The following is a 25,186-nucleotide window of genomic DNA, read 5'->3' as shown; positions in this document are numbered from 1 at the left end:
TGATTCAGCAGCTACCAGTGGGCTTCGTGCGGCGGAGATTTTGTGGCTGTTAGCGGAGTTGATAACAGAGGGTCGTTAAGAGAAGCCTACATGCAGTAGGCAAAGGAGTAATGTTTGCCGGCGGGGGACGTGCGGCGATTAACCTGTGCGGTAGTGAAAAGGAGTTAAAAAGAAGGAAGTGTGCGGATGCGGAAAGAATGGAATAATTGTGGTAGGCTGCCGGCTGAGTAGTTTGGTGAATGTTTGGTGTGGGTCCGGCGCTGCCGATTGGATGGTGGGGCTGCAGTGTGAGTCAGATAAAAAAAAAAAAAAAAACAGGAGTAGGATCCAATGGGACTAACTGGCATGTATAGACGCGTGTAATGCAAAAGGGCTGTTTTTGGTATCATCTCTCGCTTATGGCCATACCACCCTGAACACGCCCGATCTCATCTGATCTTGGAAGCTAAGCAGGGTAGGGTCTGGTTAGTACTTGAATGGGAGACCACCTGGGAATGCCAGGTGCTGTAAGCTTTTCTCACTTTTACTTTATACAGGGGGCGCTCCACTTCACGATTAATTTAAATCTATCACTCCCCTTCCATTTTACTATATTATATATTTCTTTTTTCTCTCATTCATAAAGGCAGCTTTTAGAAACCGTTTTACTCTAAATACTGCCTGGTAATTCTAGGTGCTGTAAGCTGTTCGTGCCTTTATTCCACCAGGGCGCGATCTTCTCACCAACTTGAAGACTGTCACTCCCCATTCACGTTTTACAACTTATTGTTAATGATAAAGAGACAGCTTTTTACACACAGTTTTAAACAAAGTACTGATATTATTCCTCTTCAACTGACCGCTTTGTTTTCTATGCAAAAACCACTTCGCCACAGAAGACTCGATATTATTGGCATAGCAAGTTCTGCTCTTCTCCTTTCAAAACTTGCTAAAAGCTGTATTTAAAAGAACAGATTGGCCGGGGTAATTCACACCCTTCAATGCCAGCTTAATGTTTAGGTTAGTGGGAATCACAGAGGAATTAGGGATGGAAACTTCTTTGCTGGTGGTAGAAGCGGTCTGGTGAATTTTTAGAGAGAAGAGGCCGTCGATGTTTGAATGTAGAAAATTGTTCTGGCTGCAGCCTGCAGTATGGACTTGTTGGTGTGTGTAGCTCCCAGTGTTCTGACAGCGCGACGTTTTGGGGAAGCATGTGATTCAGCAGCTACCAGTGGGCTTCGTGCGGCGGAGATTTTGTGGCTGTTAGCGGAGTTGATAACAGAGGGTCGTTAAGAGAAGCCTGCATGCTGTAGGCAAAGGAGTAATGTTTGCCGGCGGGGGACGTGCGGCGATTAACCTGTGCGGTAGTGAAAAGGAGTTAAAAAGAAGGAAGTGTGCGGATGCGGAATGAATGGAATAATTGTGGTAGGCTGCCGGCTGAGTAGTTTGGTGAATGTTTGGTGTGGGTCCGGCGCTGCCGATTGGATGGTGGGGCTGCAGTGTGAGTCAGATAAAAATAAAAAAACCAGGAGTAGGATCCAATGGGACTAACTGGCATGTATAGACGCGTGTAATGCAAAAGGGCTGTTTTTGGTAGCAACTCTCGCTTACTGCCATACCACCCTGAACACGCCCGATCTCATCTGATCTCGGAAGCTGGGTAGGGTCTGGTTAGTACTTGGATGGGAGACCACCTGGGAATACCAGGTGCTGTAAGCTTTTCTCACTTTTACTTTGTACAGGGGGCGCTCCACTTCACGATTAATTTAAATCTATCACTCCCCTTCCATTTTACTATTTTATATATATATATTTTTTTTTTTCTCTCATTCCTAAAGGCAGCTTTTAGAAACCCTTTTACTCTAAATACTTCCTGGTAATTCTAGGTGCTTTAAGCTGTTCGTGCCTTTATTCCACCAGTGCGCGATCTTCTCACAAACTTGAAGACTGTCACTCCCCATTCACGTTTTACAACTTATTGTTAATGATAAAGAGACAGCTTTTTACACACAGTTTTAAACAAAGTACTGATATTATTCCTCTTCAACTGACCGCTTTGTTTTCTATGCAAAAACCACTTCGCCACAGAAGACTCGATATTATTGGCATAGCAAGTTCTGCTCTTCTCCTTTCAAAACTTGCTAAAAGCTGTATTTAAAAGAACAGATTGGCCGGGGTAATTCACACCCTTCAATGCCAGCTTAATGTTTAGGTTAGTGGGAATCACAGAGGAATTAGGGATGGAAACTTCTTTGCTGGTGGTAGAAGCGGTCTGGTGAATTTTTAGAGAGAAGAGGCCGTCGATGTTTGAATGTAGAAAATAGTTCTGGCTGCAGCCTGCAGTATGGACTTGTTGGTGTGTGTAGCTCCCAGTGTTCTGACAGCGCGACGTTTTGGGGAAGCATGTGATTCAGCAGCTACCAGTGGGCTTTGTGCAGCGGAGATTTTGTGGCTGTTAGCGGAGTTGATAACAGAGGGTCGTTAAGAGAAGCCTACATGCAGTAGGCAAAGGAGTAATGTTTGCTGGCGGGGGACGTGCGGCGATTAACCTGTGCGGTAGTGAAAAGGAGTTAAAAAGAAGGAAGTGTGCGGATGCGGAAAGAATGGAATAATTGTGGTAGGCTGCCGGCTGAGTAGTTTGGTGAATGTTTGGTGTGGGTCCGGCGCTGCCGATTGGATGGTGGGGCTGCAGTGTGAGTCAGATAAAAAAAAAAAAAACAGGAGTAGGATCCAATGGGACTAACTGGCATGTATAGAGGCGTGTAATGCAAAAGGGCTGTTTTTGGTAGTTTTTCTCGCTCACGGCCATAGCACCCTGAACACGCCCGATCTCGTCTGATCTCGGAAGCCAAGCAGGGTAGGGTGTGGTTAGTACTTGGATGGGAGACCACCTGGGAATACCAGGGGCTGTAAGCTTTTCTCACTTTTACTTTATACAGGGGGCGCTCCACTTCACGATTAATTTAAATCTATCACTCCCCTTCCATTTTACTATTTTATATATATATTTTTTTTTTTCTCTCATTCATAAAGGCAGCTTTTAGAAACCGTTTTACTCTAAATACTTCCTGGTAATTCTAGGTGCTGTAAGCTGTTCGTGCCTTTATTCCACCAGGGCGCGATCTTCTCACAAACTTGAAGACTGTCACTCCCCATTCACGTTTTACAACTTATTGTTAATGATAAAGAGACAGCTTTTTACACACAGTTTTAAACAAAGTACTGATATTATTCCTCTTCAACTGACCGCTTTGTTTTCTATGCAAAAACCACTTCGCCACAGAAGACTCGATATTATTGGCATAGCAAGTTCTGCTCTTCTCCTTTCAAAACTTGCTAAAAGCTGTATTTAAAAGAACAGATTGGCCGGGGTAATTCACACCCTTCAATGCCAGCTTAATGTTTAGGTTAGTGGGAATCACAGAGGAATTAGGGATGGAAACTTCTTTGCTGGTGGTAGAAGCGGTCTGGTGAATTTTTAGAGAGAAGAGGCCGTCGATGTTTGAATGTAGAAAATAGTTCTGGCTGCAGCCTGCAGTATGGACTTGTTGGTGTGTGTAGCTCCCAGTGTTCTGACAGCGCGATGTTTTGGGGAAGCATGTGATTCAGCAGCTACCAGTGGGCTTCGTGCGGCGGAGATTTTGTGGCTGTTAGCGGAGTTGATAACAGAGGGTCGTTAAGAGAAGCCTACATGCAGTAGGCAAAGGAGTAATGTTTGCCGGCGGGGGACGTGCGGCGATTAACCTGTGCGGTAGTGAAAAGGAGTTAAAAAGAAGGAAGTGTGCGGATGCGGAAAGAATGGAATAATTGTGGTAGGCTGCCGGCTGAGTAGTTTGGTGAATGTTTGGTGTGGGTCCGGCGCTGCCGATTGGATGGTGGGGCTGCAGTGTGAGTCAGATAAAAAAAAAAAAAACCAGGAGTAGGATCCAATGGGACTAACTGGCATGTATAGACGTGTGTAATGCAAAGGGCTGTTTTTGGTCGCATCTCTCGCTTATGGCCATACCACCCTGAACACGCCCGATCTGATCCGATCTCGGAAGCCAAGCAGGGTAGGGTCTGGTTAGTACTTGGATGGGAGACCTCCTGGGAATACCAGGTGCTGTAAGCTTTTCTCACTTTTACTTTATACAGGGGGCGCTCCACTTCACGATTAATTTAAATCTATCACTCCCCTTTCATTTTACTATTTTATATATATATATATATATATATTTCTCTCATTCATAAAGGCAGCTTTTACACACCGTTTTACTCCAAATACTTCCTGGTAATTCTAGGTGCTGTAAGCTGTTCGTGCCTTTATTCCACCAGGGCGCGATCTTCTCACAAACTTGAAGACTGTCACTCCCCATTCACGTTTTACAACTTATTGTTAATGATAAAGAGACAGCATTTTACACACAGTTTTAAAGAAAGTACTGATATTATTCCTCTTCAACTGACCGCTTTGTTTTCTATGCAAACACCACTTCGCCACAGAAGACTCGATATTATTGGCATAGCAAGTTCTGCTCTTCACCTTTCAAAACTTGCTAAAAGCTGTATTTAAAAGAACAGATTGGCCGGGGTAATTCACACCCTTCAATGCCAGCTTAATGTTTAGGTTAGTGGGAATCACAGAGGAATTAGGGATGGAAACTTCTTTGCTGGTGGTAGAAGCGGTCTGGTGAATTTTTAGAGAGAAGAGGCCGTCGATGTTTGAATGTAGAAAAATAGTTCTGGCTGCAGCCTGCAGTATGGACTTGTTGGTGTGTGTAGCTCCCAGTGTTCTGACAGCGCGACGTTTTGGGGAAGCATGTGATTCAGCAGCTACCAGTGGGCTTCGTGCGGCGGAGATTTTGTGGCTGTTAGCGGAGTTGATAACAGAGGGTCGTTAAGAGAAGCCTGCATGCAGCAGGCAAAGGAGTAATGTTTGCCGGCGGGGGACGTGCGGCGATTAACCTGTGCGGTAGTGAAAAGGAGTTAAAAAGAAGGAAGTGTGCGGATGCGGAAAGAATGGAATAATTGTGGTAGGCTGCCGGCCGAGTAGTTTGGTGAATGTTTGGTGTGGGTCCGGCGCTGCCGATTGGATGGTGGTGCTGCAGTGTGAGTCAGATAAAAAAAAAAAAAAAAACAGGAGTATGATCCAATGGGACTAACTGGCATGTATAGACGCGTGTAATGCAAAAGGGCTGTTTTTGGTAGCGTCTCTCGCATATGGCCATACCACCCTGAACACACCCGATCTCATCTGATCTCGGAAGCCAAGCAGGGTAGGGTCTGGTTAGTACTTGGATGGGAGACCTCCTGGGAATACCAGGTGCTGTAAGCTTTTCTCACTTTTACTTTATATAGGGGGCGCTCCACTTCACGATTAATTTAAATCTATCACTCCCCTTCCATTTTACTATTTTATATATATATATATTTTTTTCTCTCATTCATAAAGGCAGCTTTTACACACCATTTTACTTTAAATACTTCCTGGTAATTCTAGGTGCTGTAAGCTGTTCGTGCCTTTATTTCTCCAGGGCGCGATCTTCTCACAAACTTGAAGACTGTCACTCCCCATTCACGTTTTACAACTTATTGTTAATGATAAAGAGACAGCTTTTTACTCACAGTTTTAAACAAAGTACTGATATTATTCCTCTTCAACTGACCGCTTTGTTTTCTATGCAAAAACCACTTCGCCACAGAAGACTCGATATTATTGGCATAGCAAGTTCTGCTCTTCTCCTTTCAAAACTTGCTAAAAGCTGTATTTAAAAGAACAGATTGGCCGGGGTAATTCACACCCTTCAATGCCAGCTTAATGTTAAGGTTAGTGGGAATCACAGAGGAATTAGGGATGGAAACTTCTTTGCTGGTGGTAGAAGCGGTCTCGTGAATTTTTAGAGAGAAGAGGCCGTCGATGTTTGAATGTAGAAAATAGTTCTGGCTGCAGCCTGCAGTATGGACTTGTTGGTGTGTGTAGCTCCCAGTGTTCTGACAGCGCGACGTTTTGGGGAAGCATGTGATTCAGCAGCTACCAGTGGGCTTCGTGCGGCGGAGATTTTGTGGCTGTTAGCGGAGTTGATAACAGAGGGTCGTTAAGAGAAGCCTGCATGCAGTAGGCAAAGGAGTAATGTTTGCCGGCGGGGGACGTGCGGCGATTAACCTGTGCGGTAGTGAAAAGGAGTTAAAAAGAAGGAAGTGTGCGGATGCGGAAAGAATGGAATAATTGTGGTAGGCTGCCGGCTGAGTAGTTTGGTGAATGTTTGGTGTGGGTCCGGCGCTGCCGATTGGATGGTGGTGCTGCAGTGTGAGTCAGATAAAAAAAAAAAAAACCAGGAGTAGGATCCAATGGGACTAACTGGCATGTATAGACGCGTGTAATGCAAAAGGGCTGTTTTTGGTCGCATCTCTCGCTTATGGCCATACCACCCTGAACACGCCCGATCTCATCTGATCTCGGAAGCCAAGCAGTGTAGGGTCTGGTTAGTACTTGGGTGGGAGACCTCCTGGAAATACCAGGTGCTGTAAGCTTTTCTCACTTTTACTTTATACAGGGGGCGCTCCACTTCACGATTAATTTAAATCTATCACTCCCCTTCCATTTTACTATTTTATATATATATATATATTTCTCTCATTCATAAAGGCAGCTTTTACACACCGTTTTACTCCAAATACTTCCTGGTAATTCTAGGTGCTGTAAGCTGTTCGTGCCTTTATTCCAGCAGGGCGCGATCTTCTCACAAACTTGAAGACTGTTTCTCCCCATTCACGTTTTACAACTTATTGTTAATGATAAAGAGACAGCTTTTTACACACAGTTTTAAACAAAGTACTGATATTATTCCTCTTCAACTGACCGCTTTGTTTTCTATGCAAAAACCACTTCGCCACAGAAGACTCGATATTATTGGCATAGCAAGTTCTGCTCTTCTCCTTTCAAAACTTGCTAAAAGCTGTATTTAAAAGAACAGATTGGCCGGGGTAATTCACACCCTTCAATACCAGCTTAATGTTTAGGTTAGTGGGATTCACAGAGGAATTAGGGATGGAAACTTCTTTGCTGGTGGTAGAAGCGGTCTGGTGAATTTTTAGAGAGAAGAGGCCGTCGATGTTTGAATGTAGAAAATAGTTCTGGCTGCAGCCTGCAGTATGGACTTGTTGGTGTGTGTAGCTCCCAGTGTTCTGACAGCGCGACGTTTTGGGGAAGCATGTGATTCAGCAGCTACCAGTGGGCTTCGTGCGGCGGAGATTTTGTGGCTGTTAGCGGAGTTGATAACAGAGGGTCGTTAAGAGAAGCCTGCATGCAGTAGGCAAAGGAGTAATGTTTGCCGGCGGGGGACGTGCGGCGATTAACCTGTGCGGTAGTGAAAAGGAGTTAAAAAGAAGGAAGTGTGCGGATGCGGAAAGAATGGAATAATTGTGGTAGGCTGCCGGCTGAGTAGTTTGGTGAATGTTTGGTGTGGGTCCGGCGCTGCCGATTGGATGGTGGTGCTGCAGTGTGAGTCAGATAAAAAAAAAAAAAACCAGGAGTAGGATCCAATGGGACTAACTGGCATGTATAGACGCGTCTAATGCAAAAGGGCTGTTTTTGGTCACGTCTCTCGCTTATGGCCATACCACCCTGAACACGCTCGATCTCATCCGATCTCGGAAGCCAAGCAGGGTAGGGTCTGGTTAGTACTTGGATGGGAGACCTCCTGGGAATTCCAGGTGCTGTAAGCTTTTCTCACTTTTACTTTATACAGGGGGCGCTCCACTTCACAATTAATTTAAATCTATCACTCCCCTTCCATTTTACTATTTTATATATATATATATTTTTCTCTCATTCATAAAGGCAGCTTTTACACACCATTTTACTTTAAATACTTCCTGGTAATTCTAGGTGCTGTAAGCTGTTCGTGCCTTTATTCCACCAGGGCGCGATCTTCTCACAAACTTGAAGACTGTCACTCCCCATTCACGTTTTACAACTTATTGTTAATGATAAAGAGACAGCTTTTTACACACAGTTTTAAACAAAGTACTGAAATTATTCCTCTTCAACTGACCGCTTTGTTTTCTATGCAAAAACCACTTCGCCACAGAAGACTCGATATTATTGGCATAGCAAGTTCTGCTCTTCTCCTTTCAAAACTTGCTAAAAGCTGTATTTAAAAGAACAGATTGGCCGGGGTAATTCACACCCTTCAATGCCAGCTTAATATTTAGGTTAGTGGGAATCACAGAGGAATTAGGGATGGAAACTTCTTTGCTGGTGGTAGAAGCGGTCTGGTGAATTTTTAGAGAGAAGAGGCCGTCGATGTTTGAATGTAGAAAATTGTTCTGGCTGCAGCCTGCAGTATGGACTTGTTGGTGTGTGTAGCTCCCAGTGTTCTGACAGCGCGACGTTTTGGGGAAGCATGTGATTCAGCAGCTACCAGTGGGCTTCGTGCGGCGGAGATTTTGTGGCTGTTAGCGGAGTTGATAACAGAGGGTCGTTAAGAGAAGCCTACATGCAGTAGGCAAAGGAGTAATGTTTGCCGGCGGGGGACGTGCGGCGATTAACCTGTGCGGTAGTGAAAAGGAGTTAAAAAGAAGGAAGTGTGCGGATGCGGAAAGAATGGAATAATTGTGGTAGGCTGCCGGCTGAGTAGTTTGGTGAATGTTTGGTGTGGGTCCGGCGCTGCCGATTGGATGGTGGGGCTGCAGTGTGAGTCAGATAAAAAAAAAAAAAAACCAGGAGTAGGATCCAATGGGACTACCTGGCATGTATAGACGCGTGTAATGCAAAAGGGCTGTTTTTGGTAGCATCTCTTGCTTACGGCCATACCACCCTGAACACGCCCGATCTCGTCTGATCTTGGAAGCTAAGCAGGGTAGGGTCTGGTTAGTACTTAGATGGGAGACCACCTGGGAATACCAGGTGCTGTAAGCTTTTCTCACTTTTACTTTATACAGGGGGTGCTCCACTTCACGATTAATTTAAATCTATCACTCCCCTTCCTTTTTACTATTTTATATATATATATATATATATATATATATATATATTTTTTTTTTTCTCTCATTCATAAAGGCAGCTTTTAGAAACCGTTTTACTCTAAATACTTCCTGGTAATTCTAGGTGCTGTAAGCTGTTCGTGCCTTTATTCCACCAGGGCGTGATCTTCTCACAAACTTGAAGACTGTCACTCCCCATTCACGTTTTACAACTTATTGTTAATGATAAAGAGACAGCTTTTTACACACAGTTTTAAAGAAAGTACTGATATTATTCCTCTTCAACTGACCGCTTTGTTTTCTATGCAAAAACCACTTCGCCACAGAAGACTCGATATTATTGGCATAGCAAGTTCTGCTCTTCTCCTTTCAAAACTTGCTAAAAGCTGTATTTAAAAGAACAGATTGGCCGGGGTAATTCACACCCTTCAATGCCAGCTTAATGTTTAGGTTAGTGGGAATCACAGAGGAATTAGGGATGGAAACTTCTTTGCTGGTGGTAGAAGCGGTCTGGTGAATTTTTAGAGAGAAGAGGCCGTCGATGTTTGAATGTAGAAAATTGTTCTGGCTGCAGCCTGCAGTATGGACTTGTTGGTGTGTGTAGCTCCCAGTGTTCTGACAGCGCGACGTTTTGGGGAAGCATGTGATTCAGCAGCTACCAGTGGGCTTCGTGCGGCGGAGATTTTGTGGCTGTTAGCGGAGTTGATAACAGAGGGTCGTTAAGAGAAGCCTACATGCAGTAGGCAAAGGAGTAATGTTTGCCGGCCGGGGACGTGCGGCGATTAACCTGTGCGGTAGTGAAAAGGAGTTAACAAGAAGGAAGTGTGCGGATGCGGAAAGAATGGAATAATTGTGGTAGGCTGCCGGCTGAGTAGTTTGGTGAATGTTTGGTGTGGGTCCGGCGCTGCCGATTGGATGGTGGGGCTGCAGTGTGAGTCAGATAAAAAAAAAAAAAAACCAGGAGTAGGATCCAATGGGACTAACTGGCATGTATAGACGCGTGTAATGCAAAAGGGCTGTTTTTGGTACCATCTCTCGCTTACGGCCATACCACCCTGAACACGCCCGATCTCGTCTGATCTCGGAAGCCAAGCAGTGTAGGGTCTGGTTAGTACTTGGATGGGAGACCACCTGGGAATACCAGGTGCTGTAAGCTTCTCTCACTTTTACTTTATACAGGGGGCGCTCCACTTCACGATTAATTTAAATCTATCACTCCCCTTCCATTTTACTATTTTATATATATATATATTTTTTTCTCTCATTCATAAAGGCAGCTTTTAGAAACCGTTTTACTATAAATACTTCCTGGTAATTCTAGGTGCTGTAAGCTGTTCGTGCCTTTATTCCACCAGGACGCGATCTTCTCACCAACTTGAAGACTGTCACTCCCCATTCACGTTTTACAACTTATTGTTAATGATAAAGAGACAGCTTTTTACACACAGTTTTTTTTTTTTTTTTTTATTATTATATCTTTATCAGAACAAGGTACATTGAAAGCATTCAGTATTAGAAACACTGTCAAAGGCATTCATTTTTTTTGTTTTTTACACACAAAATCAAAACCAACATAAGACTGAACAAAACAAAAAAAAAAAAAAAAAAAATAAAAAAAAAAAAAAAAAAAAATAAAAAAATAAAAAAAAAGATATAAAACTGTTTTGGGGACAAAGATGAGGGCTCAAAGTTGGAGAAGTACATTCTTCTCGATATAAGTTATTAAAGGATCCCATGTTTTGTAAAATGTTCTAGTTGATCCTTTAAGAAAATATTTTATTTTTTCAGTTTTTAGAAATGACATTATATCATTAAGCCATAGTGACAGTTTAGGTGTCATTGGTGATTTCCATTCTAAAAGAATTCTTCTTCTAGCTATTAATGTTGCAAATGCCAGGGCATTTTCTTTTTCTTTAGTTATATGAATGTCGTCACCTGTGACACCAAACAGAGCCATTATCGGGTTAGGGTGAATTCTTAAATTAAATGCAGAGTTTAAAATGTCAAATATTGAAAGCCAAAATTGTCTTAGTTTAGAACATGACCAGAACATATGGGTTAGATCAGCCTTGCTTGCATTGCAACGATCGCATGTTTCATCTATATTTGAGTATATTTTAGCCAGTTTGGTTTTACTATAATGAATACGATAGAAAACTTTCATCTGAATCAAACTAAGTCGTGCACAAGAAGAAGTCCTATTTATTCTGTCAACAGCTTTATCCCAAGTGTCCCTGGATATGTCAATTCCTAACTCTCCTATCCATTCTGTTTTGATCTTATCAATTGATATATTTTTAAGTGCCATAATAACGTTATATATTCTGGAAATTAGGCCCTTGAGGTGTATAGGGGCCTTAAGAACCAGGTCCAGTCCTGATTCAGAGGGCATTTGAGGAAACTCAGAGCAATGGGCCTGAATAAAGTGACGAACCTGAAGAAAACGAAAAAAGTCAGACTTTTGGAGATTAAATTTTTGTATCAGATCGTTGTAATTAGCAAAAATATTACCAATAAAAAAGTCACTACATTTAGCTAAACCAAGGTGCTTCCATTGCTTATAAGTAGCATCTAGCTTGGCAGCTGGGAAAAGATGATTATTACATATGGGGGTTTCCAGGGAAAAGTCTGTGAGTTGAAATGCTTGTCTAAATTGATTATATATTTTGAGAGTTGAAATTACAACTGGATTTGAGGAAAACTGCGAGGGTGAGAATGGTGACTCCATTGTAATCAACACTGTCAGTGATGTTGATTTGCAAGATTTTGCCTCCACTTCACACCATTCTGTATGTGGAGACTGAAACCAATAAATAACTTTTTGCAAATTTGCTGCCCAGTAATAATTTAACAAATTTGGGAGAGCCAATCCACCGTCTTTTTTAGGTCTCTCAAGAAACTCTCTACGTATCCTTGGCTTTTTGCCCCCCCATAAAAAGGAAGACAGCAGTCTGTTGGTTGACTGAAAGAAGGATTTTGGCAAGAAAATTGGAAGACTCTGAAACAAATATAATAATCTCGGTAACACATTCATTTTAACACAATTAATTTTACCAGCTAAGGACAAATATATAACACTCCACCGTTGAAGATCTGATTCAAGTTTTTTAATTATGGGACTATAATTTGCTTTAAACAGACCAGTGTATGTACGAGTAATATTTATTCCCAAGTACTTAAATCCTGATTTTGATATGCAAAAAGGCAAGTCTCTATCTGTAATCTGATCTGCCACATGATTTATAGGGAAGCATATACTTTTAGAGAAGTTTAATTTGTAACCTGAAAAGTTCCCGTACTCTTTTAATATTTTCACAACTTCAGAGACACATGATAGTGGGTCAGATATATACAATAATAAATCGTCTGCGTAAAGCGAGACTTTATATTCGACATCCATTCTTTTAATACCACTAATAGACTGTGATGACCTAAGTACTGATGATAATGGTTCTATAGCCAAAATAAATAGTAAGGGGCTAAGAGGGCATCCTTGTCGTGTACCTCTGGACAAGGAAAAATATTCTGATATTATCTTATTTGTGACTACTGCTGCCTTTGGCTGATGATAAAGCAAGTGAATCCATGAAATAAATTTTGATCCGAATCCGAATTTATCTAATACTGCAAATAAATAGTTCCATTCAACTCTATCAAACGCCTTCTCTGCGTCTAGAGAAATAATCACTTCAGGATTATTCTCTGACGCAGAAGAATGCACAACATTAAGAAGTTTGCGAATATTAATGAAAGAGTGGCGCCCCTTAATAAAGCCTGTTTGGTCTTGTGATATAATATCTGGTATTATATATTCTATTCTAGAAGCCAGTATTTTAGATAAAATTTTAACATCTACATTTAGTAAGGAAATAGGTCTATAAGAACTACAATCAAGGGCATCTTTATCTGGTTTCAAGAGAACTGTGATATGGGCCTGTGTAAGAGTTTGCGGTAGTTTTGATTGATCAAGAGAGTGATTGAACATATTTAGAAGCAAAGGTGACAATTGTAGGGAGAATTTTTTATAAAATTCGACGGGAAATCCGTCCGGTCCCGGGGCTTTACCACTCTGCATAGCTCTGATTGAGTCTTCTATCTCTTGAAGTTGTAAGGGTTTATCCAGATTATTCTTTTGGTCTTCACTAACTGTGGGTAGGTTAACTTTAGCCAAAAATGTCGTCATAAAAGAGTCGTTCTGTGGGACTTCTGAAGTATACAGATCTAGATAATATTTATGAAAGATAGAATTAATTTCCTGGGGATCTACTGTAATTTCTTGTGATGTTTTCCTAATCTGTGGAATAAGCCGAGATGCTGATTTACTCTTTAGCTGTTGGGCAAGGAGACGACCTGCCTTTTCTCCATGTTCATAAAATCTGGCACGGGTGAAAACTAAGTCACGCTCTGTTTTTTCTGTCGATAGTAAATCATATCTCGTTTTAAGACTAAGTTTTTCTCTAGATAATTCTTCTGTTGGGTTCATAGCATACTGACGATCAGTTTCCTGTATAGATTTAATAAGTTTCTCCAGCGTTCGCTTCTTTTCTTTATTACGTGAGGCAGAGTACGATATTATTTCTCCCCTTATTACAACCTTAAATGTCTCCCATAATAATGATGGTGATATAGAGTCTGTTTTGTTAGTTAGTATAAAATTGTCAATCGCACACGATATGAATTGGCAGAAATTTGCATCTGAAAGTAAAGTTGTGTTCAGTCTCCATATTGGCCGTGTTGGATAATTATAAGAAAAACGAATATCAAGAATTACGGGGGCGTGGTCTGATTCAACAATAGCAGAGTATTCTATGTTTTCTATTGCCGGAATAAGCCTTTTATCAGTAAAGAAATAATCTATCCTTGAGTATGTCTGATGGACATGTGAAAAGCAAGAGAATTCTTTTTTTTCAGGAAATAAAAACCTCCATGGATCCACACAGCCAATTTGAGTCATATATCCAGCAAAGATTTGAGACATTTTCAAAGGAGGTACAGTTTTAGGGTTGGAGCGATCCATAACTGTATCCATCACACAATTCAAATCTCCACCAAGTATAAGATGGTAAATGTTCAAATCTGGTAACAAGGAAAATATTTTTTTCACAAAGTTAACGTCATCCCAGTTGGGTGCATAGACACTAACCAGAACAACTGGCGTGTTGAAAAGATGACCAGATACAGTAATATACCGCCCTTGGGGATCTGAAATCGTTCCAGATGCAGTAAACTGTACCTTTTTATTGATTAAAATGGCTGCACCCCTAGACCTATGGGTAAAGGTGGAGTGGTAGATCTGGCCAACCCAAGTTTTCCTGAGTCGATTATGATCTTCGATACGCAGGTGTGTTTCTTGTATAAAGGCTATTTCTGTTTTCAGTTTCCTCATATGCGCAAATATACGAGTCCTTTTTACAGGTCCATTTAACCCTCTAACATTCCAACTAACAAAGCGTACTGCTGACCCTCTAGTACTTTTCACTTTGTTGGCCATATCTGACATTTTTTATCTGACAACTGTCTATATGTATCCTCTGTCTGTGACTGAAAAGGGTGATGGGAGGAGGGCAAAGACAGGGGGGGAAAAAAAAAAAAAAAAAAAAAAAAAAAAACACACAAAAAACACAAAAACAACAACTATATTACATTCTAGGTTTGTCTGTCGAACAAAGACAAACCGCAGCTTACAACAATCTCTCAACTCCCGATAGTCCACGTCCATAGATATCAATTTTTTCCTTCTTTTTTTTTTTTTCTCCCAGAGCTCCCGAAGTAGTCAAATTTAGCATTAAATGTAAAATCAAGCATATAAACAGGTTCATTATGCAGTTCTGCATAATAACCTTAATATAAATGCAAGGCATATATTCTTTTTAGCCAATCCACAGTTTTTCATTATGAACACTATTGCAGAATCTGTAACTTAGTTCAACTAAATAAAGTGCATTGCTTTAACAGTTATCAGATATAAAATCAATAACATAAATAAATCACCTTAAACCAGAAGTTGCACACCTATTGCTTGAAATTAAACCTTAATTCAAGAATCTAGGATGAATATAACCAAAGGATTATGCAAATAAGGCATAGCAGTTATCAACTCAGCGAAGAGCATATAAACCACCTTAGAACAGAAAATGCATTTAAATTAAGATAAATAATGGTATGCTGAAAAGGGATCTTAAGTTATCATAGTTTCTTAGGCCTACCTAAAAGCCAAAATGGCCTTTCTGCACCTCACCATATCGTTGCCACGGTATGAAGAGTTATTCACGTGTAGCAAACCGTTGATCATAAAAGTGCTGCGCTTCCTCCGGCGTGTTGAAAATGAGTGTTTCGTCGTCATGACGAACTCGTAACCGTGCAGGGTGAAGCAGCTGGAATCGCACATTCTTCTGCCACAGCAGCTGTTTAATATTTTTAAACGTAGCGCGTTTCCTGGCGAGATCGGCGGAGATGTCAGGATAAATCCTCAAAGTCGAGCCCTTGTATTTTGCTTCATTCTGTCTGGCCCATCTTAGCGCTTTTTCTTTCTCCTGGAACCTGTGAAAGCATATAACCAGTGGCCGCGGAGGTCTACCTTCTTGTGGCTTTGGACCAAGCGATCGGTGCGCTCGCTCTAGTTCGGGAGGCTTTTCAAAAACGTCCTGTCCCATAACTTCCATTAACATCTCAGACACGAATTTGACAGTGGATTGGCCTTTCTCACTGTTCTCTGGAACATTTAAGATCCTGAGATTTGCTCTCCGTGACCGGTTTTCCAAGTCATCAACTCGATCTAGAAGCGTTGCGTTTTGTTCTTTTAGAATTTTGATAGTTTTTTCGGCCGCAACCAGCGCCGAGAAGTTATCGCTCGCGAGTGTCTCCGTGGCACACAGGCGGGACTGGAAACTTGCCAACGATTCCGTTAAAGCATTCACCGATGCTTGAAGCGGCACCATGGACTCTTGAATCAGAGTTGAGATGTCTTCTTTTATCGAAGCTCGTTGCTTTGTTAACTCGTTTATCAGTTGGCTCATTGAGATACCGTCTTTATCCGCTGGGGTTTCTTCAGGTTTCCCTGCGCTAGCCATCATAGCTAATTTGCTAGCTATGCTGGTTCTCGTTGTTGGCGGGGTATTTATTGCTGCTTTGTGCTTGCTCATCTTGCCGAATCAATAACTTTGTACTAAGCACTTATTTTACACTTATAAAACGTTTTAGATTACTTAAATTGGATTGTTAGTTTATGTATTATCAGAAAATATCGGGAGCTCTGTCAACACGCGTCTTCACCTCACATTATCAAACCGGAAGTCCTTTACACACAGTTTTAAACAAAGTACTGATATTATTCCTCTTCAACTGACCGCTTTGTTTTCTATGCAAAAACCACTTCGCCACAGAAGACTCGATATTATTGGCATAGCAAGTTCTGCTCTTCTCCTTTCAAAACTTGCTAAAAGCTGTATTTAAAAGAACAGATTGGCCGGGGTAATTCACACCCTTCAATGCCAGCTTAATGTTTAGGTTAGTGGGAATCACAGAGGAATTAGGGATGGAAACTTCTTTGCTGGTGGTAGAAGCGGTCTGGTGAATTTTTAGAGAGAAGAGGCCGTCGATGTTTGAATGTAGAAAATTGTTCTGGCTGCTGCTTGCAGTATGGACTTGTTGGTGTGTGTAGCTCCCAGTGTTCTGACAGCGCGACGTTTTGGGGAAGCATGTGATTCAGCAGCTACCAGTGGGCTTCGTGCGGCGGAGAGTTTGTGGCTGTTAGCGGAGTTGATAACAGAAGGTCATTAAGAGAAGCCTGCATGCGGTAGGCAAAGGAGTAATGTTTGCCGACGGGGGACGTGCGGCGATTAACCTGTGCGGTAGTGAAAAGGAGTTAAAGAGAAGGAAGTGTGCGGATGCGGAAAGAATGGAATAATTGTGGTAGGCTGCCGGCTGAGTAGTTTGGTGAATGTTTGGTGTGGTTCCGGCACTGCCGATTGGATGGTAGGGCTGCAGTGTGAGTCAGATAAAAAAAAAAAAAAACAGGAGTAGGATCCACTTGGACTAACTGACATGTATAGAGGCGTGTAATGCAAAAGGGCTGTTTTTGGTAGTTTTTCTCGCTCACGGCCGTACCACCCTGAACACGCCCGATCTCGTCCGATCTCGGAAGCCAAGCAAGATAGGGTCTGGTTAGTACTTGGATGGGAGACCTACTGGGAATACCAGGTGCTGTAAGCTTTTCTCACTTTTACTTTATACAGGGGGCGCTCCACTTCACGATTAATTTAAATCTATCACTCCCCTTCCATTTTACTATTTTATATATATATATTTTTTTTTCTCTCATTCATAAAGGCAGCTTTTAGAAACCGTTTTACTCTAAATACTTCCTGGTAATTCTAGGTGCTGTAAGCTGTTCGTGCCTTTATTCCACGAGGACGCGATCTTCTCACCAACTTGAAGACTGTCACTCCCCATTCACGTTTTACAACTTATTGTTAATGATAAAGAGACAGCTTTTTACACACAGTTTTAAACAAAGTACTGATATTATTCCTCTTCAACTGACCGCTTTGTTTTCTATGCAAAAACCACTTCGCCACAGAAGACTCGATATTATTGGCATAGCAAGTTCTGCTCTTCTCCTTTCAAAACTTGCTAAAAGCTGTATTTAAAAGAACAGATTGGCCGGGGTAATTCACACCCTTCAATGCCAGCTTAATGTTTAGGTTAGTGGGAATCACAGGGGAATTAGGGATAGAAACTTCTTTGCTGGTGGTAGAAGCGGTCTGGTGAATTTTTAGAGAGAAGAGGCCGTCGATGTTTGAATGTAGAAAATTGTTCTGGCTGCAGCCTGCAGTATGGACTTGTTGGTGTGTGTAGCTCCCAGTGTTCTGACAGTGTGACGTTTTGGGGAAGCATGTGATTCAGCAGCTACCAGTGGGCTTCGTGCGGCGGAGATTTTGTGGCTGTTAGCGGAGTTGATAACAGAGGGTCGTTAAGAGAAGCCTACATGCAGTAGGCAAAGGAGTAATGTTTGCCGGCGGGGGACGTGCGGCGATTAACCTGTGCGGTAGTGAAAAGGAGTTAAAAAGAAGGAAGTGTGCGGATGCGGAAAGAATGGAATAATTGTGGTAGGCTGCCGGCTGAGTAGTTTGGTGAATGTTTGGTGTGGGTCCGGCGCTGCCGATTGGATGGTGGGGCTGCAGTGTGAGTCAGATAAAAAAAAAAAACCAGGAGTAGGATCCAATGGGACTAACTGGCATGTATAGACGCGTGTAATGCAAAAGGGCTGTTTTTGGCAGCATCTCTTGCTTACGGCCATACCACCCTGAACACGCCTGATCTCGTCTGATCTCGGAAGCTAAGTGGGGTAGGGTCTGTTTAGTACTTCGATGGGAGACTGCCTGTGAATACCACGTGCTGTAAGCTTTTCTCACTTTTACTTTATACAGGGGGCGCTCCACTTCACGATTAATTTAAATCTATCACTCCCCTTCCATTTTACTATTTTATATATATATTTTTTTTCTCTCATTCATAAAGGCAGCCTTTACACACCGTTTTACTCTAAATACTGCCTGGTAATTCTAGGTGCTGTAAGCTGTTCGTGCCTTTATTCCACCAGGGCGCGATCTTCTGACAAACTTGAAGACTGTCACTCCACATTCACGTTTTACAACTTATTGTTAATGATAAAGAGACAGCTTTTTACACACAGTTTTAAACAAAGTAGTGATATTATTCCTCTTCAACTGACCGCTTTGTTTTCTATGCAAAAACCACTTCGCCACAGAAGACTCGATATTATTGGCATAGCAAGTTCTGCTCTTCTCCTTTCAAAACTTGCTAAAAGCTGTATTTAAAAGAACAGATTGGCCGGGGTAATTCACACCCTTCAATGCCAGCTTAATGTTTAGGTTAGTGGGAATCACAGAGGAATTAGGGATGGAAACTTCTTTGCTGGTGGTAGAAGCGGTCTGGTGAATTTTTAGAGAGAAGAGGCCGTCGATGTTTGAATGTAGAAAATAGTTCTGGCTGCAGCCTGCAGTATGGACTTGTTGGTGTGTGTAGCTCCCAGTGTTCTGACAGCGCGACATTTTGGGGAAGCATGTGATTCAACAGCTACCAGTGGGCTTCGTGCGGCAGAGATTTTGTGGCTGTTAGCGGAGTTGATAACAGAGGGTTGTTAAGAGAAGCCTGCAAGAGGTAGGCAAAGGAGTAATGTTTGCCGGCGGGGGACGTGCAGCGATTAACCTGTGCGGTAGTGAAAAGGAGTTAAAGAGAAGGAAGTGTGCGGATGCGGAAAGAATGGAATAATTGTGGTAGGCTGCCGGATGAGTAGTTTGGTGAATGTTTGGTGTGGGTCCGGCACTGCCGATTGGATGGTGGTGCTGCAGTGTGAGTCAGATAAAAAAAAAAAAAACAGGAGTAGGATCCAATGGGACTAACTGGTATGTATAGACGCGTGTAATGCAAAAGGGCTATTTTTGGTAGCGTCTCTCGCTTACGGCCATACCACCCTGAACGCACCCGATCTCGTCTGATCTCGGAAGCTAAGCAGGGTAGGGTCTGGTTAGTACTTGAATGGGAGACCACCTGGGAATACCAGGTGCTGTAAGCTTTTCTCACTTTTACTTTATACAGGGGGCGCTCCACTTCACGATTAATTTAAATCTATCACTCCCCTTCCATTTTACTATATTATATATTTCTTTTTTCTCTCATTCATAAAGGCAGCTTTTAGAAACCGTTTTACTCTAAATACTGCCTGGTAATTCTAGGTGCTGTAAGCTGTTCGTGCCTTTATTCCACCAGGGCGCGATCTTCTCACCAACTTGAAGACTGTCACTCCCCATTCACGTTTTACAACTTATTGTTAATGATAAAGAGACAGCTTTTTACACACAGTTTTAAACAAAGTACTGATATTATTCCTCTTCAACTGACCGCTTTGTTTTCTATGCAAAAACCACTTCGCCACAGAAGACTCGATATTATTGGCATAGCAAGTTCTGCTCTTCTCCTTTCAAAACTTGCTAAAAGCTGTATTTAAAAGAACAGATTGGCCGGGGTAATTCACACCCTTCAATGCCAGCTTAATGTTTAGGTTAGTGGGAATCACAGAGGAATTAGGGATGGAAACTTCTTTGCTGGTGGTAGAAGCGGTCTGGTGAATTTTTAGAGAGAAGAGGCCGTCGATGTTTGAATGTAGAAAATTGTTCTGGCTGCAGCCTGCAGTATGGACTTGTTGGTGTGTGTAGCTCCCAGTGTTCTGACAGCGCGACGTTTTGGGGAAGCATGTGATTCAGCAGCTACCAGTGGGCTTCGTGCGGCGGAGATTTTGTGGCTGTTAGCGGAGTTGATAACAGAGGGTCGTTAAGAGAAGCCTGCATGCTGTAGGCAAAGGAGTAATGTTTGCCGGCGGGGGACGTGCGGCGATTAACCTGTGCGGTAGTGAAAAGGAGTTAAAAAGAAGGAAGTGTGCGGATGCGGAATGAATGGAATAATTGTGGTAGGCTGCCGGCTGAGTAGTTTGGTGAATGTTTGGTGTGGGTCCGGCGCTGCCGATTGGATGGTGGGGCTGCAGTGTGAGTCAGATAAAAATAAAAAAACCAGGAGTAGGATCCAATGGGACTAACTGGCATGTATAGACGCGTGTAATGCAAAAGGGCTGTTTTTGGTAGCAACTCTCGCTTACTGCCATACCACCCTGAACACGCCCGATCTCATCTGATCTCGGAAGCTGGGTAGGGTCTGGTTAGTACTTGGATGGGAGACCACCTGGGAATACCAGGTGCTGTAAGCTTTTCTCACTTTTACTTTGTACAGGGGGCGCTCCACTTCACGATTAATTTAAATCTATCACTCCCCTTCCATTTTACTATTTTATATATATATATTTTTTTTTTTCTCTCATTCCTAAAGGCAGCTTTTAGAAACCGTTTTACTCTAAATACTTCCTGGTAATTCTAGGTGCTTTAAGCTGTTCGTGCCTTTATTCCACCAGTGCGCGATCTTCTCACAAACTTGAAGACTGTCACTCCCCATTCACGTTTTACAACTTATTGTTAATGATAAAGAGACAGCTTTTTACACACAGTTTTAAACAAAGTACTGATATTATTCCTCTTCAACTGACCGCTTTGTTTTCTATGCAAAAACCACTTCGCCACAGAAGACTCGATATTATTGGCATAGCAAGTTCTGCTCTTCTCCTTTCAAAACTTGCTAAAAGCTGTATTTAAAAGAACAGATTGGCCGGGGTAATTCACACCCTTCAATGCCAGCTTAATGTTTAGGTTAGTGGGAATCACAGAGGAATTAGGGATGGAAACTTCTTTGCTGGTGGTAGAAGCGGTCTGGTGAATTTTTAGAGAGAAGAGGCCGTCGATGTTTGAATGTAGAAAATAGTTCTGGCTGCAGCCTGCAGTATGGACTTGTTGGTGTGTGTAGCTCCCAGTGTTCTGACAGCGCGACGTTTTGGGGAAGCATGTGATTCAGCAGCTACCAGTGGGCTTTGTGCAGCGGAGATTTTGTGGCTGTTAGCGGAGTTGATAACAGAGGGTCGTTAAGAGAAGCCTACATGCAGTAGGCAAAGGAGTAATGTTTGCTGGCGGGGGACGTGCGGCGATTAACCTGTGCGGTAGTGAAAAGGAGTTAAAAAGAAGGAAGTGTGCGGATGCGGAAAGAATGGAATAATTGTGGTAGGCTGCCGGCTGAGTAGTTTGGTGAATGTTTGGTGTGGGTCCGGCGCTGCCGATTGGATGGTGGGGCTGCAGTGTGAGTCAGATAAAAAAAAAAAAAACAGGAGTAGGATCCAATGGGACTAACTGGCATGTATAGAGGCGTGTAATGCAAAAGGGCTGTTTTTGGTAGTTTTTCTCGCTCACGGCCATACCACCCTGAACACGCCCGATCTCGTCTGATCTCGGAAGCCAAGCAGGGTAGGGTGTGGTTAGTACTTCGATGGGAGACCACCTGGGAATACCAGGGGCTGTAAGCTTTTCTCACTTTTACTTTATACAGGGGGCGCTCCACTTCACGATTAATTTAAATCTATCACTCCCCTTCCATTTTACTATTTTATATATATATATATTTTTTTCTCTCATTCATAAAGGCAGCTTTTAGAAACCGTTTTACTCTAAATACTTCCTGGTAATTCTAGGTGCTGTAAGCTGTTCGTGCCTTTATTCCACCAGGGCGCGATCTTCTCACAAACTTGAAGACTGTCACTCCCCATTCACGTTTTACAACTTATTGTTAATGATAAAGAGACAGCTTTTTACACACAGTTTTAAACAAAGTACTGATATTATTCCTCTTCAACTGACCGCTTTGTTTTCTATGCAAAAACCACTTCGCCACAGAAGACTCGATATTATTGGCATAGCAAGTTCTGCTCTTCTCCTTTCAAAACTTGCTAAAAGCTGTATTTAAAAGAACAGATTGGCCGGGGTAATTCACACCCTTCAATGCCAGCTTAATGTTTAGGTTAGTGGGAATCACAGAGGAATTAGGGATGGAAACTTCTTTGCTGGTGGTAGAAGCGGTCTGGTGAATTTTTAGAGAGAAGAGGCCGTCGATGTTTGAATGTAGAAAATAGTTCTGGCTGCAGCCTGCAGTATGGACTTGTTGGTGTGTGTAGCTCCCAGTGTTCTGACAGCGCGATGTTTTGGGGAAGCATGTGATTCAGCAGCTACCAGTGGGCTTCGTGCGGCGGAGATTTTGTGGCTGTTAGCGGAGTTGATAACAGAGGGTCGTTAAGAGAAGCCTACATGCAGTAGGCAAAGGAGTAATGTTTGCCGGCGGGGGACGTGCGGCGATTAACCTGTGCGGTAGTGAAAAGGAGTTAAAAAGAAGGAAGTGTGCGGATGCGGAAAGAATGGAATAATTGTGGTAGGCTGCCGGCTGAGTAGTTTGGTGAATGTTTGGTGTGGGTCCGGCGCTGCCGATTGGATGGTGGGGCTGCAGTGTGAGTCAGATAAAAAAAAAAAAACCAGGAGTAGGATCCAATGGGACTATCTGGCATGTATAGACGCGTGTAATGCAAAAGGGCTGTTTTTGGTAGCATCTCTCGCTTACAGCTATACCACCCTGAACACGCCCGATCTCGTCTGATCTTGGAAGCTAAGCAGGGTAGGGTCTGGTTAGTACTTGGTTGGGAGACCACCAGGGAATACCAGGTGCTGTAAGCTTTTCTCACTTTTACTTTATACAGGGGGCGCTCCACTTCACGATTAATTTAAATCTATCACTCCCCTTCCATTTTACTATTTTATATATATATATATATTTTTTTCTCTCATTCATAAAGGCAGCTTTTAGAAACCGTTTTACTCTAAATACTTCCTGGTAATTCTAGGTGCTGTAAGCTGTTCGTGCCTTTATTCCACCAGGGCGCGATCTTCTCACAAACTTGAAGACTGTCACTCCCCATTCACGTTTTACAACTTATTGTTAATGATAAAGAGACAGCTTTTTACACACAGTTTTAAACAAAGTACTGATATTATTCCTCTTCAACTGACCGCTTTGTTTTCTATGCAAAAACCACTTCGCCACAGAAGACTCGATATTATTGGTATAGCAAGGTCTGCTCTTCTCCTCCTTTCAAAACTTGCTAAAAGCTATATTTAAAAGAGCAGGTTGGCCGGGGTAATTCACACCCTTCACTGCCAGATTAATGTTTAGGTTAGTGGGAATCACAGAGGAATTAGGGATGGAAACTTCTTTGCTGATGGTAGAAGCGGTCTGGTGAATTTTTAGAGAGAAGAGGCCGTCGATGTTTCAATGTAGAAAAATGTTCTGGCTGCAGCCTGCAGTATGGACTTGTTGGCGTGTGTAGCTCCCAGTGTTCTGACAGCGTAACGTTTTGGGGAAGCATGTGATTCAACAGCTACCAGTGGGCTTCGTGCGGCAGAGATTTTGTGGCTGTTAGCGGAGTTGATAACAGAGGGTCGTTAAGAGAAGCCTGCATGAGGTAGGCAAAGGAGTAATGTTTGCCGGCGGGGGACGTGCGGCGATTAACCTGTGCGGTAGTGAAAAGGACTTAAAGAGAAGGAAGTGTGCGGATGCGGAAAGAATGGAATAATTGTGGTAGGCTGCCGGCTGAGTAGTTTGGTGAATGTTTGGTGTGGTTCCGGCACTGCCGATTGGATGGTGGGGCTGCAGTGTGAGTCAGATAAAAAAAAAAAAAAAACAGGAGTAGGATCCACTTGGACTAACTGGCATGTATAGAGGCGTGTAATGCAAAAGGACTGTTTTTGGTAGTTTTTCTCGCTCATGGCCGTACCACCCTGAACACGCCCGATCTTGTCTGATCTCGGAAGCCAAGCAAGATAGGGTCTGGTTAGTACTTGGATGGGAGACCTACTGGGAATACCACGTGCTGTAAGCTTTTCTCACTTTTACTTTATACAGGGGGCACTCCACTTCACGATTAATTCAAATCTATCACTCCCCTTCCATTTTACTATTTTATATATATTTTTTTTTTCTTTCATTCATAAAGGCAGCTTTTACACACCGTTTTACTCTAAATACTGCCTGGTAATTATAGCTGCTGTAAGCTGTTCGTGCCTTTATTCCACCAGGGCGCGATCTTCTCACAAACTTGAAGACTGTCACTCCCCATTCACGTTTTACAACTTATTGTTAATAATAAAGAGACAGCTTTTTACACACAGTTTTAAACAAAGTACTAATATAATTCCTCTTCAACTCACCGCTTTGTTTTCTATGCAAAAACGACTTCACCACAGAAGACTCGTTATTATTGGCATAGCAAGGTCTGCTCTTCTCCTCCTTTCAAAACTTGCTAAAAGCTGTATTTAAAAGAGCAGGTTGGCCGGGGTAATTCACACCCTTCAATGCCAGCTTAATGTTTAGGTTAGTGGGAATCACAGAGGAATTAGGGATGGAAACTTCTTTGCTGGTGGTAGAAGCGGTCTGGTGAATTTTTAGAGAGAAGAGGCCGTCAATGTTTGAATGTAGAAAATTGTTCTGGCTGCAGCCTGCAGTATGGACTTGTTGGTGTGTGTAGCTCCCAGTGTTCTGACAGCGCGACGTTTTGGGGAAGCATGTGATTCAGCAGCTACCAGTGGGCTTCGTGCGGCGGAGAGTTTGTGGCTGTTAGCGGAGTTGATAACAGAAGGTCATTAAGAGAAGCCTGCATGCGGTAGGCAAAGGAGTAATGTTTGCCGACGGGGGACGTGCGGCGATTAACCTGTGCGGTAGTGAAAAGGAGTTAAAGAGAAGGAAGTGT

At 42.6% G+C, this 25,186-nt stretch overlaps 1 protein-coding gene, 10 non-coding genes and 6 pseudogenes across 22 annotated transcripts in view; all 17 read left to right on the top strand.

The window, feature by feature from the left end:
• Positions 1-25,186, top strand: part of LOC125715510 (protein NYNRIN-like) — a 334,468-nt gene that overhangs the window by 199,900 nt on the left and 109,382 nt on the right. The gene's annotated exons all lie outside the window — the stretch shown is intronic.
• Positions 395-513, top strand: LOC125735105 (5S ribosomal RNA). The gene has a single exon (XR_007394404.1). It is a non-coding gene; the product is annotated as a 5S ribosomal RNA (ribosomal RNA).
• Positions 1,585-1,698, top strand: LOC125731820 (5S ribosomal RNA; annotated as a pseudogene).
• On the top strand, positions 2,777-2,895 carry LOC125731633 (5S ribosomal RNA; annotated as a pseudogene).
• Positions 3,972-4,090, top strand: LOC125734831 (5S ribosomal RNA). Its single transcript, XR_007394134.1, has one exon. It is a non-coding gene; the product is annotated as a 5S ribosomal RNA (ribosomal RNA).
• On the top strand, positions 5,175-5,293 carry LOC125733634 (5S ribosomal RNA). Its single transcript, XR_007392973.1, has one exon. It is a non-coding gene; the product is annotated as a 5S ribosomal RNA (ribosomal RNA).
• Positions 6,371-6,489, top strand: LOC125736668 (5S ribosomal RNA). Its single transcript, XR_007395943.1, has one exon. It is a non-coding gene; the product is annotated as a 5S ribosomal RNA (ribosomal RNA).
• On the top strand, positions 7,565-7,683 carry LOC125733796 (5S ribosomal RNA). Its single transcript, XR_007393132.1, has one exon. It is a non-coding gene; the product is annotated as a 5S ribosomal RNA (ribosomal RNA).
• LOC125733919 (5S ribosomal RNA) lies at positions 8,760-8,878 on the top strand. Its single transcript, XR_007393251.1, has one exon. It is a non-coding gene; the product is annotated as a 5S ribosomal RNA (ribosomal RNA).
• LOC125734947 (5S ribosomal RNA) lies at positions 9,981-10,099 on the top strand. The gene has a single exon (XR_007394248.1). It is a non-coding gene; the product is annotated as a 5S ribosomal RNA (ribosomal RNA).
• LOC125731412 (5S ribosomal RNA) lies at positions 17,036-17,154 on the top strand (annotated as a pseudogene).
• Positions 18,230-18,348, top strand: LOC125731791 (5S ribosomal RNA; annotated as a pseudogene).
• LOC125733985 (5S ribosomal RNA) lies at positions 19,422-19,540 on the top strand. Its single transcript, XR_007393314.1, has one exon. It is a non-coding gene; the product is annotated as a 5S ribosomal RNA (ribosomal RNA).
• On the top strand, positions 20,612-20,725 carry LOC125731819 (5S ribosomal RNA; annotated as a pseudogene).
• Positions 21,804-21,922, top strand: LOC125730993 (5S ribosomal RNA). Its single transcript, XR_007391285.1, has one exon. It is a non-coding gene; the product is annotated as a 5S ribosomal RNA (ribosomal RNA).
• LOC125736082 (5S ribosomal RNA) lies at positions 22,999-23,117 on the top strand. Its single transcript, XR_007395365.1, has one exon. It is a non-coding gene; the product is annotated as a 5S ribosomal RNA (ribosomal RNA).
• On the top strand, positions 24,201-24,319 carry LOC125732098 (5S ribosomal RNA; annotated as a pseudogene).

Source organism: Brienomyrus brachyistius, chromosome 2 (genome assembly GCF_023856365.1).
Source record: "Brienomyrus brachyistius isolate T26 chromosome 2, BBRACH_0.4, whole genome shotgun sequence".
In the NCBI taxonomy this organism is placed as follows: domain Eukaryota; kingdom Metazoa; phylum Chordata; class Actinopteri; order Osteoglossiformes; family Mormyridae; genus Brienomyrus; species Brienomyrus brachyistius.
Note: the sequence above shows the minus strand (reverse complement) of the source record. Positions and strands in the feature narration are given on the sequence as shown.